This window comes from Juglans microcarpa x Juglans regia, chromosome 7S, assembly GCF_004785595.1.
Source record: "Juglans microcarpa x Juglans regia isolate MS1-56 chromosome 7S, Jm3101_v1.0, whole genome shotgun sequence".
Lineage (NCBI taxonomy): Eukaryota > Viridiplantae > Streptophyta > Magnoliopsida > Fagales > Juglandaceae > Juglans > Juglans microcarpa x Juglans regia.
Genome location: NC_054607.1, coordinates 14,434,275 through 14,448,204, shown reverse-complemented (window position 1 = coordinate 14,448,204; position 13,930 = coordinate 14,434,275). Strand labels below are relative to the sequence as shown.

Sequence of the window (13,930 nt, the reverse complement as noted above, 5' to 3'; positions counted from 1 at the left end):
ACTCGATAAACAGGAGCAATCCCAGATCACTCCACCAACGGAGCCAAGCTAGGCTCGTCATCCTCATCTGTATCAAAATCTGCGATACCATAAAATGGTACCACAGGTAAGTATAAACCAAACAACTCTCAGGATAAAAACATATTAATGTAACCAACATGCATTCATACGACAAAATCCACTTAGCCATAAAATACAATTTTTCCCCAAAAATGATTATTTCCAACATACGCCAAAATCTCATTTTGGCCCAAAAACATAGTCTGTCATTTTCCCAGAAAATGATTCACACAAAACAAACCATTTTATTGGACACTGTAGGCGGGAATCGCAGGCAGGACTCTACCACCGTCCCTGCTTACCACCATCCCTACCGCGTGCACTGTAGGCAGGAATCACAAGCTGGACACAACCACCATCCCTGCTTACTACCATCCCTACCGTGTGCACCGTAGGCAGGAATCACAGGCGGGACTCTACTACCATCCCTGCTTACCACCATCCCTACAGTTCATTTCCACACAATGAATACTTATCACACAAAATGAATACTTATCACACACCATGAATACTTATCAGAGTACAGTAGGCGGGAATCATAGGCGGGACTATACCACCATCCCTGCTTACCACCATCTCTACAGCGTTCACCGTAGGCGGGAATCACAGGCGGGACACAACCACCATCCCTACCGCGTGCACCATAGGCGGGAATCATAGGCGGGACTCTACCACCATCCCTGCTTACCATCGTCCCTACAGTCTCTTTTCCTTTTTCTCAAACCAGTCAATCTAGTCGTTTGAAACACACTCAAATCATTTCACATGAAAATCTAATTTTCAGATAAACACATGAACATGTATGCAATCATGTGAAAACCCAGTTTTCATTTACAAACATGAACATGCGTGCAAATATGCCATATACATGAAACAACACCACAACAACCAACAATTCACAATACCAACCAAACACACAACTCCGTCCATAATCCATTCGACCCCCGAACTCCTCGGACTCAGTCCGGCATGTCCAACCAGATTACAATAATATGTGTTAGTGTAAAAATACATTTAAATCACGAAAGCTCTTTGGAAAAATATTTACAGTGCTATTAATAATTTTCGAAGATCACGAAGCTGCAAGAAGTGGCGGCTCAGCAACGTAACAGTGTAAAATACACTATGGCCGTGGGTCTCAAAAACCCACTTTTCAACAGAGACAAACTAAGACCCGAAATTAATAGGGTATAGGGCCTAGAGAGGTCAGTGAAGCCAATGGTGGTGGTGGTTTGCCATGGGTGGCGATGCAAATGGTGGTTTTAGGCCAAAAATACCCAAATCGGAAATGGGGTTGGATGTGCTTCACCGGTGACGGATCGGAGCTGGGGTTGGGTCCATTGGGTTGCTAGGAGGTCAAGGATGAAGTGGTGAAGAAATGGTGGCCGGTGGTGGCGCGATGGTGGCGCTGGAGCTCAAGATGTGTAGCGGCTTGGAGGGGCTCGTGGGGGCAAACGGCGGTGCGATAGGAGCTGAGAATGGAGGGAGGTGGTCGCCGGCCGGTGGGGAAGCGAACGGCATGGGCGGTGTCGCGCACGGCGGGGTTGGGTGAGGAAGAAGCAGCGCACGGGGAGAGAGAGGGAGAGGGTGTCGCGTGCACGGGGAGCAGCAAGGAAAGAAAGAAAAAAAAAAAGAAAGAAAGGAAAATAAGAAAATAAGAAAGAGGAAAGAGAAAAATGGAGGGAAAGAAATGAGGTCCAATCCTCACATCTTGGGTTACAAAAATGATCCAACGGAAAAGATTTTAAAACCGCAAGTCAATTAAAATAATTTAAACGTAATGATACAATGCAAATAAAATAATTAAATCCAACAATCAATTAATTTAAAAGAAGAACAATTTAAATGCATAACAATAAATAAATATTAAGAAAATATAACAATTTAATTTTCACAATTTAAAGATCATAAAATAACCCATTTAAAATATCCGATAATTATAAAATAAGAGAATAAATTTTTGAATTATTAAAAATAATCATTCAGTGAAAATACACTAAAATACGGGGTGTTACATTATATAGATCAATTGCGGGTTTCATGGGTTGGCCTGTTTATTAATCATATCTTATCAAGTTAATGCGTTTTGATCCAAGCCCACTTGTTTCCTGCCAGATTCATGGATCGTGTCATATATTGTCACCCCTATGTTTTATAGGTGGTTAATGCTCTTTAAAAAGATGGAAGTCACTGGAGTCAGATTGGCCTACTAATCGGAGACATAAGAAGAATCTTGGGTTCAATTAGAAGCTGGATCGTGAGACATATTAAACGTGATGCAAAGTCTACTGCACATCTTAGACAATGATGCTTTTAATTATATTCTTGATGATCTTATAGTAACTGAAGATGTTCCTATTTGTATTCATTCTATTATTTTGGTTGAACATTCTTAAGTTTGATTAATGAAATTTTTATTTAAAACACAATAACTTAAGTGCTTTTGCGTGGAATATAATTTAAATATAAAATGTTACTTATATTCGCTTTGGTTATTTCTGTTGATGAGTAAACACAAATGAATGAAATGGAATTAATTAGAGTACTTGATGGAAAGATACTTAAGTTTGGATGGTTAGTATGGCAAGAATAATGATATTCCTGCTATTTTATAACCCATTGATCACAACAAACTTATAATGTGATAACACTATTCCACTAAAAAATATATTTTTCTTTGAATTTTGAATTTTACATAATTGGGCTTCATTTAAAACAAAAGTGTAAAAAGAGTTGCAAAAAAGATTGTGTATAAATAATAATTATATTTGTATCATTACTTATTATGCTCTTACTTAAAATTAAAAGAGTCTCCATGTCCATAGTGCTCTTCTCTCCCAATTTGTACTGGCATAAGTTTTGCACAACAAATACCTAAACCAAGCTATTGATCATTCTCTAACTTTTTCATCATGCATTTCGCAATTGCATGCTGATTTTTTAATTAGTAATGCTACCTTTTTTCACGCCCTATACCCGGGGATGAATCCCTTTTAACATAAAATCCACAAAATATAAAACTTAGATATAATAATATTCCAAAATCAAATATCTAAAATATCCTTCTAAAGAAAGTAAACTAGACACTATTACATATTCTCTAAAACTTCAGAAACCCACTTATGCCACATGACACTTTTCTCACATTTCTCTTATAATCATATCTTGTGCCATCTATTCTAATTGTCATAACCATCAAAGTCATCTGAATAATTGGTAGAGATAAATGAGTGAGTCCACTGTCTTAGTAAGAAGCGAACCTAGCTATACTAGTGTGTAAACCTGAGCTAATTATAAAATGCAGAACAAAACAAAATCTCAAAAAAATTATGGAGTGATATTTCATAAATATTTATTTATAATAATAATATAGAAAAAAGATCTTTTGGATAAATATAACTGAAACAACACCATAACAAAAAAGAGGTCATATTAACCACTACAGCAGATCCCTAGTGACTAATTCAAGAATAAACAGAAGTGAAATCTCCACCTTCTTAACTTGGCGCGCCGAGTGTGTACTTTGGAAAGACCCACGTAGAAAACCACCTCGTCTCCAAACTAGGTGCATCAGAAGTAGAGATGCTTGTACCAAAACAATAGCAGAGGCAGTTTTACATTCGTTGTTAGGTCAGAACAGAAGTAAAAACAAAATTTCATGCTAGAGGGGTAACAAAACAAAGTACAAAGCAAATAAATATTATATAATCATGTAAAAATTTCAGACTTCATATAAGCTCTTTATACAATTGAGATTAGAGTACCAAAAATTTCTTAGGTCTATACCAAATAAAAAAAAAAAAAGAAAAATCATTTTTTTATTTAGATATAAAGAATAGTATAGAAAATGACTGAGGTTGTTTTTATAACAAAATATGTAAGTTTTTCATAAAATAAACCTTAAACAATTTTTAGGCCAAATCTACCATAGGAGTGCTGTTTATTTGACTTTTATAGTATAAAATCTAAGCTTTAAATTCGAGCAATTGCAATATCACAGCCTAATCCAGAAAATATCACTAACATACTAGTAACTCATACTAATACAAAACCATCCTAACTACTAAAATTATGTAGTTGGAACTATAACTCAATTTGTGCCCATAAAAAAATTGTACGTCATGGTGCCTCGGGTTTATAATGGGCCCAACACAATCTCCATAACTCACTACTCCACCACTTGATTAGCCCAACATCCTTGGATTCACTTAAAACTCACCGCAACACATATCACCATTTACAACCATACATGGGATACATTGGAGCACCAACACACATTCTTACATTCGATCCCTCCCCCGACCACGACATTACAAGCAATGGACCCTCCAAATATCAACAAACCATGAAATCACTCAACTAAAAGTTCAAACCTACAAAATGGGGACAACCCTAACTTCCATTGGGCATCAAAAATAAAAGTCACAGAATTTACAGTGCGATTACAAGGCTAAAGCTTAAGGGTATCTTACCCAAATCTTGTTGTGGTGGTTAGTCAAACTCGAGAGTGAGGAGATGCTGTCTAAGGAAGTCCAAGATTCTCTATCACATTGAAAATGAGGTTAAAAACCAAGTTCGAGATGGTGAGGAAAAATCACAGAGAGAGAGAGAGAGAGAGAGAGAGAGAGAGAGAGAGAGAGAGCTATGACATACCTTGGTGGCATGAGGAGACGCTTTGGCTCTAGCGGCCTTCATTGGTCACTGAGGCAAACCTAACCTGGGATAGGGAAAGGCTGACAAAGAGTTAGCTAGATAGATAGATAGACAGATAGAGAGAGAGAGAGACGGGCAGAGTAACTTACAATGTTGGGAGCCAAGAGTGGGAGTCGATGGCACTAGATGACCCATGGGGAGCGAACCCACAGAAGAGATCAGAATGAGAGAAGGTGCGTCAGGCTGGGGAAGAAATAAGGGGGAAATCCATTCCAAGGAACCTTTTTTTTCTCCTTAAAAGAGTGGATCGGGTATTGCAACTCACCATCTCGATTAGTATCATCCTTTCACCATTCCTATTACTATCATTCTTCCGCCATCTCATAATCATGTGGTATTAAATGATTGAAAACTATTTGTTATATTTAAATTACGAGCCAATCACTTGATGCACATCAAGAAATGTTAATAGGATGATGATAAAATAGAATTGTTCCTTTTTCAATTGGCTGTGTGTTGGAAGAGATGGGTTAGAAACGGGTCATAGCTTTGGCATCAACTTATTTATTCTCTATCTAAATTTTAGTTTAAATAATCATATTTGTTTTTATATCGTTAACTATCTACTTTCTGCAAACACTCAAATTTGTTGGTGCACCAAATTAAACCAAGAGGAGTGGCTTGCCACCCCATTTTGGGTGGTCTGCCAGCACCCAGGGTGGTCTAGCCACCTCCTTTGGTGTGGGGCAGTTTTGTTTTTCAAAAAAATATACAATCTTTATATATCAACTTGTGATGGTCTAGGACAGAGGATTAAAACTGAGTATTCAACACATTCTTACAAAGGGGGCTCTGAATGAAGAATACCAAAACCTGTATATACTTCACAAATTGTGATTGACAGGCCCTCCTTGCTATAAGTTAATTCGACCCTAATGTAGAAGCAGAGGCCCTATTTGTACAACATAATTGAATATGCACAGGCTAATCTCCTCATGTGCATATGGCTCAACAAGAGTCGGTTCTTCTTTCAAGTATACTCAAAAGATGTCCATAACTCAGGGAAGACATGCTTGATAAAAAGAGATACAAGTAAAAAGTTGATCAAAACTTAAGAAATTCTTCTGCTAGCATCCAGTCCCAACCATAAAACACCATATCTTACAGATATTACCCAGTGATACTTTAAAGTTAGCTTCATTTTAAAGTAATATCATTAGTTACATGATTTCTTCTCAGTTGGAGAAAAGGCATACCCCTTCAACTGCTTTACATAGCAATCCTTTTATTTATCGGATGCCTAGCTATACTGCGATCAACATGACAAAGTAGACACCAAATGATAACCCCAACAATACCGTAACTATTCACTTCCTAAATGAAGCAATTATGCTAGTACTCTCCATGTTCTATGGATTAAAAATGGAAACCGTTCCAACCCAGTCAATGAGTTCACTACAAGAACCCTATCAACACTGTACATACAAAACGAAAATTATACTGAAATAAAGTAGGCAAAACAAAGGCAAAACCTTCAACACAAAGTTACATCAACATTGGAAATAACCTTGAAACACTACAACAAATTTGACTTTTAAGGACGAAATTATTTAGGGATGAACTAAATTTCATCCCTAATATTTCTCCGAATATGATCTTCTGTGATGAACTAGATCATCTCAAAAAGTTTTGTCCATTCGAATGGACAAAAATCCGTTCGAACAAAAAGTTCTGTGATGAATCTCGATACGTAACTCAAAATATATAATATATATATATATATATCATATATATGAATTTATAAATTAATTTTGTGTAATTAATTTAAAAATATTTTAATGATTTCTTTTATGTTAAATAAGATTTTTAGTTAAATAAATATTATTAGCCATACACCACATAATATAAGCCAATAATTAATCCCGAAAAGACGAAATATTTAATTTATAACTAAAGCAAATTATCAAAACAGTATATATACTGTACATAACTATAATAAAAAAATATAAATAAAAAATAGAAACTATTGTGATGCGAGATCTCTGCACACATCCTCGACTGCAGCTAATTGTGTCTCTACCTGTGTCAGTCGAGTACTGAGCATGACTTGAGTTGCATTACTGGCATGGATCTGTAACGTCTCGATCCCGGAGGTCCGGAGAGTTAACTCTTAACACCTAAAATCAACTTAAATAATACAACTATAAAATCCAGAAAATCCCATAAAATATTAATCCAATTAATCAATCCAAATATCTAAGTTCCTCCATGGGGACAATGAAGAAAATCTCAATAACATAAATTAAAAACTCTCCAAAACTCGAAATTATCCTTAACTTATCTAATCAAAATACCCGAAAAATAAAATCAGTTTACTAACTATGATTCTCAAATAAGCACTTGTACCCTCAGGCACTTATTCCACTTCGTTCATCACACCATGCTAAAACTTCCTACACTTGTTCTCCCGCTGAACCATCAAAATTATCTAAAAAATATATGGATATAAGGGGTGAGTTATTAACAACTCAATAAGCAGAGGACATATACTAGTGTGTAAACATGAGTATTTACAAAAATTAGAATGCAGAACAAAACATTTTCATTTTCACATTGCGGAAGCAAAACATGTTATCAAAATATCAGAGTGAAGATTTAGAGATAATTTCATTCAAAAATATCCTTTTTGGCATAGCATAAATGATCATCATCATCATTAGAACATCATATCAGAACAGAAGCCATGTATAACCCCCGTGGTAGGGTTGTGCAATCTGCGGATAACCAAGCAGAACGTAAATCACTCTGTCACCAAGGTATGCACTCAAAACAAAGACCATTACTATAACCCGTGGCAGGGCCGTATCCACTATTATAACCCGTGGTTGAGCCGTATCTACTATTATTACCCGTGGTTGGGCCGTATCCACTATTATAACCCGTGGCAGGGCCGTAACTGATCAGAACGGAAACATAATCAAATTCAGAATCAAAGAGTCTTGCCAAAGGTTTTCAGAAATCACATCTTATCCAAATAGAGTACTCAATAAAATCATATTATCTTCGTAATCAAAACAGATCCAAAACATATTTACAATATTTATGCACAAATTTTTATATTCGCTCTTTTTGCATAATTCAGAAATAGAATGTCAAAAATAAGCTCATGTCTACACCAGTCATGATGGAAAATACTTTCTTCTTAAACAGAATCTCATGAATAATGCAGAACAAATAACTGAGGTAGTTCAAATTTCTTTTCATAACCAAATATATATATATATATTTTTCAAAATGTCAACCTAAGCTTATTTTATTTTAATGCAAAGTCTAATATAGGAACCCCGCTTACTTGGATTTCTTAGTTTTTCAGGAATTTCCTCAAAATGTCGAACGACTATTAATTGTCACCTATAAAATAATCAAGTAATTCCCATAAATCTCCGATCAACCACTTATTTCGATATTTAATCCTAAACTTCTAAAATAACCTATTTAATTCCTCAAAACCTAAAATTTCATAATCTTCAATTATGAATCATCACTTTCTAAAATCATCAATATTGATTTAATAACTTTGACCAAAACATTTAAAAATATAACCTATTTATTATTGAAAACCAACTATAAAGTTTAATACTGGATAATATAATTATCCCAAAATATTTTAAAATAAACCATAACTATTTTTTAAATAGACTAAACCATATCTAAAGTGTAAAAATAACATTACACCAATATTGTTTACTCTAAAAATAAAACTTTACTTAATAACATGTTAAAATACTTAAGTGATTTTCTGTAATCATAATTAAAATGTTCGAAATAAAATTTCACACTTACTGTAAAAATAATATGTTACCATTAGATAATTTGAAAACCTTATTTACTTTCTGTAAAATTTCTTATACTTTCCGCATAAACCATGTAAAAACAGATTTAATGAAAACAAAATTTCAAATTGAAACCATCTAATACTAAGGCCAAAATTGTAATTCCATATCTAAATAATATGTAGTAAAGGGTATTAATGTAATTTCCTCTTTGAAAATCAACCACACCGCAAAAACTGTGTAAAACACAAAACGTGCATGGCAGGGCTCATCGAGAGGGAAACGAGAGACGCAACGGCAGTGCTGGGCGGAGGTCAAAGGTGGTCCACGCGGCGGCAGAGAATTGAGATTGAGAGAGAGGGAGAGAGATGAGCGAGAGAGAGAGAGAGAGAGAGAGCAGTGTGTGTGTGTGAGAGAGAGGGAGAGGAGTTTACGTATCATGCGGCGGCGTGCATGGGGGCTTTGGGTAGTGGCGCTGGACATCTCTGGGCGTTGGATGCTTGCTTTTCGGCATCGTCTGATGCTGCTGACGGTGGCGTCGTTGCCCAACTGTGGCAAGGCATGGTTCTCACTTTGGGAGACGATGCTCTGTTTCCATGGTTCCAAAACAGAGCAGCTCCGGTTCTTTTTTTTTTTTTTTTTTCTTTTTGCTTTTGACGGACGATGGTGATGGTGGAATTTATGTGTTGAACGGTTGAGGAGTATGGGTCAACGGCGGGTCTGGCAGCTTGTGGTGTCGTTGCCGTGTGAGTGGAGTTGGTTCCCGTTTGATGACACGGAGAGGCTGGGCGATGGGGGCAGTCCCACGGTGTTGCAACAAGGCGCAGCTGGTTGCTTCCGTCGTGCGTCCTGCATGGTTCGGATGTGGAAGGTGGTTCACTGTTGCACAGAGGAGTTGTTGTCCCCGACTTCGTGTGGCAGGGCAGCGGCGTCGCGGTGAAACAACCCGTGTTGCGTTACGGGCTTGGCCAGCTTGCGGCAGTGGAGTGGTGGTTGAAGACGGTAGCAGCGGCTGGAACTTGGTGGAGGGTTTGACGGAGGCTGAGCCGCAGTGTAAGCATGCTGCGAACGTACGTGCGTGGTGGAGGCGTTGGGCTGATTTTCGGACGGTGGGAAGAAACTGAATTATGGTGTTGTGGCTTGGTGTTTTGCAGAGTGTATGTATATATATATATATATATATATATATATATATAAAGGTGATTGAACGTAAAAAGAAAACCCTAGAGCCGTAGGAGACGTGCAAGTGCAAGGGAGTGAAAACAAATACCTTAGATACGTGCATGGCAATTGGCATGGAGCCGTGCTTGACGTGGGCCTATTCTTGATTATGGCTTGGGTCTGATAAAAATATTGGGCTATTTCAAATATTTAGCCATGTTTTGTAGTAAAATAAAATAAAATAAAATAATAAATAAACTATTAATAAATGAGTTGCTCTTGAAGTTTTGGGCCTCGACTCATCTTAAAAATATAAATATACATGTTTCATAAATTCCTTGACCCTTAAAAAAATTTTTTCCATCCGACCCTAAAAATAATACTAAAAAATTACTGAGCTCTTTCTACGAATAAATCTAAAAACCAAAAATTTTAGAAAATGACTTGTTGCTGGACTCGGGTGTTACAGGATGTCAGGATCTTTGTACGTAACTCAGAAATGCTAGCATTAATCTTTATACATAATTTAGAGATGCTAGCAGTAATCTCTGTACGTAATTCAGACATGGCAGTATGCACTACATCGATCACCGCCAATGTGTGTATGCCGATCTCAACACGCAGTATGTTGGCCATCTCCTCGTGAGTAGATGTGCTTGATGCCTCGGCCTGTGTAGAGGCATCACCAGCCAATACTCTAGGATCTCCCAGCTGTGCATCTCTCTGAATGTCAGCCCTGTCAGGAACAGGTCCACGGAAATGAAGTCTCGAGTATCCCGTGCTCCGTGACAGGGTGATGTTATTAATTGGTCTCATTGGCTCCCATGCACTGTCACAACCCCGCCCCGTGAAGGACGGGATCGCGACTTACATGCCTGTTCTTTTCTTTCTTTCTTTTTCATCATTTTCTTTTTCTAATAACATGCGATCGGCATGGACATGACACACATGCACTCTAAATTTTCATTTAATAAAATGGAACTCCTAATGGACATTCTATTTGAACATTCATCCATAAGAGACTCTCAGAGTCTATCTTTCATTCATAAAAACATAACCTATCATCCATAAACGTAACAGTTCTAGTTAGGGAAGGTCCTAAGCGTCTGCCTCTCCCTCTGCAGTAGTGCCTTGCTCCACAGCCTTTTCGTCATTACCTGGACGTTTAAAACATTTAAAACAAAATGAGTCGAATACTCAGTAAGTAGTACACCATGCAGTGAACATACTAGGCATATATTCTTTTCTTTTGAAAACATGCATACATAAACATTTTTGCTAATTCTTGGCAATGCTTTCATATATAACAGTTTAAGAAATAAGCCATACTTTCATGCATAAACATTTCATTGCTTTCATGCATAAACATTTCTTAGCTTTCATGCATAAACATTTCTTAGAAATAACATTACGTTTCACTTTCTTTGGCTGGTACACACTATTACGCCCCGTGTGTTGGGGTTAGCGGTCTTCCTTTGGACCTGAATCCCGCCCGTGGCCACTAGTTGGGAATCCCTTTTCAGTCAAGGGCAGCACTGGGTGCAGTACCAGTACTACTTACCCGGCATTGTAATCTGCCCATTCATTGGTACCCTTTTCATTCATTTATATGGCCGTTACGTAATTTCATAATTAAGCATTCATTCATTCATGTCAGTCCTTTCAGTCCATTACATTTAACAGTTCATTCATGGAAAATGTCATTTAAAAGCATGAACTTAATATCATCTTTTCATTTAACATTGCATTCATGAAGAAACATCACTTTTAAAGCATGAGCTTAAACATCATTTTTCATGGCATCCATAAAGCGTCAGTTCATAGGGACAGTTTAACATCAGTTCGTAGGGATATCTTAAAATGCTTTCTTTGCATTATTTAAAACATGAGTTCATAGGGGCATTTTAAAATGTTTTCTTCGTGTCATTTAGATCATCTCATAAAGCATAAGGCATGAGACGTTCATCTCCTTCCCTTTCTGAATCAAAACATTTTCATTATCTTTCTTATTTCAATACACATGCATTTTTATGAAAAAGATACATTTTCATGCTATAATACATATAGGAATAATCAATAGTTTATTGAGAGCATGTATGGAAATCTCATGACTTAGAACTTACATGTATGCATTACCTTATACATACACACAATTATAATCGATAGGGTGCTTAACAGGGGCTATCAAGGAAGGGCTTGTACATACTATATTCATTTACTCTTTTCTTTAGAAGAACATTTCCAATAAGAGAGAGAGAGACATTCTTTCATAAAGAGAACTTGGTGTAAGAAGCATGATCATAGCTACTTACCTGGGAGCTTCACTAGTGAGTTCCTTTGAACTTTAAAATAAACTCATATTCAATGAAATGGAATAAATACATTAATATCCATCTTACTTTAAGCCTTACTAACTGACACCCTACATGTTCACTTAAACTTCCAAGTTGGAATTAAAGTGTTTCCCTTAACCCATTTAGCTACATACATGGCACTAAGTCAACTCTTAGTATTCTCCTTCCAATATTTAAAGAACCCATGAAAGCATGAATCTTCCTTGCTATCCTTCTTTAATGGCTATTATTTCCTATACAAGGGATTGGTAAGGATCATAAGTTAAAATGTATAGGATGGTAAGGATTTATCTAAGTATGGTAGGGAACAAGGAGGTACCACCCAATTCTGGAAATTTTATCAAAAGGGTACTTTGACAGCTTTGTAACATCATGTGGAAGTAAATCTAACAAAAGGCCAATGCCCACCAGAGGGTTGGTTTTTGTCACCTGTTCTTGGGTTTTTCATACTAACATTTATCTTTGGTTAAACAAAAGGGATGAAATTGAGCAAGGGTAAAGTGGACTGGTTTAGGCTTCCAAAATAGAATATAATTTCAGAATTTCTATAGCACCTGGACAGCTAGCAAGTTCTAGTATTTTCATGGTTCAAACATCCTTCACTTAACCAAAATCCTATCTATACAATTACACAATATAAGAGTTGTAGAAGACTTAAGAAAATCTCATGTATTTTCTGAAAACATAGCATAAATAAAAAGATACAACTCTTGGCAACTTAAAATTCTTAAGTAAACTTACTAGTTTAGATTTAAAACCTTTAGTGGCTTACTTAGGCCATAAACTTGAGGAAAGAAATGTTTAAAATTGTAAACTTTAACTTCATTAATTTAACAAATAAAAGCATAACTAAAAACATGGCTTAACTCAAGGTAACACAAGAAAATGACTACAAGATTTGCCTTGTAAACACACGGCTGGGACAGCCAAAACAGAGCACATACACACACACGGTTTCTTCATACATCTACATGTACACATCAAAGATCAACAAATCATCACTTGAGGCTAACCAAGTTAAATAGGAAATATACCATTTTCGAAGGGTAGAAGAATACACGGCACAACAGTTTCAATATGCTCAGTTTTGCCAAAAGAATAGAGCATTCATGTTTGTCAACACATAGACAACAACTAGAAATTAAGATTCAAGCTAAAACAACTCAATGGGTTTCCCAAAATCAACAAACCGAGTGGGTCGAGTTTAGGCTTTTTACCTTTGGTGAAATCCTTCCAAAGCATGAAAATGAGGAAGATGGAGATAGATTCGGCTTAGGGGAAACAGAGGGTACACGAAACCCTTAGCTGGAAGTCCAGAACCAAACATAAATAATCGATCAAGAGAAACCCACTTGATTAAACCATAGCTAAGTTTCGAAATACACAAGGGAGAGGGTTGAAGATGCTCTTACCTTACTATTTCCCTCTTGAGAAGGAAGGAAATTGGAAGCTTGGCTTGAGATTAAGAGAGAAATGGAATGGGAGAGGAGGGTCTGTCGCACGATGAGGGCTAGAAGTATTGTCTTCCTTTCCTTATTCTAGCTATCAGTGGGTGTAAGAGGAAGAAGATGATTTACTTTCTTGTCCCTTGGAACCGACGTGCATGAGAAGGAAGTAAGAAGTCTAATGGCTTGTTGAGGAAGCCGACGGTTAAGGGACTAAGAGTACTAGCATTGGTCTATGCATATGCATATGCAAAATCACCACTTTTGCATATCCACTTTGCCATTCAAGCAAAATTCTAATGGCTTGTTGAGGAAGCCGACGGTTAAGGGACTAACAGAATTGATTTTGTGTAGCCTTGACCAACGGGTTGGTGGTGAAGATGCTTAGGATTAGTTTTATTTATTTATTTATCTATTCTCTTTT

At 36.7% G+C, this 13,930-nt stretch overlaps 1 long non-coding RNA gene across 1 annotated transcript in view; it reads left to right on the top strand.

The window, feature by feature from the left end:
* Positions 1–11,054, top strand: part of LOC121240280 — a 28,191-nt gene extending 17,137 nt beyond the window's left edge. Inside the window, exon 3 of the long non-coding RNA XR_005935504.1 lies at positions 10,729–11,054. This is a non-coding gene — a long non-coding RNA (uncharacterized LOC121240280). The remainder of the gene's footprint in view (positions 1–10,728) is intronic.
* Positions 11,055–13,930: the final 2,876 nt, after the last annotated feature.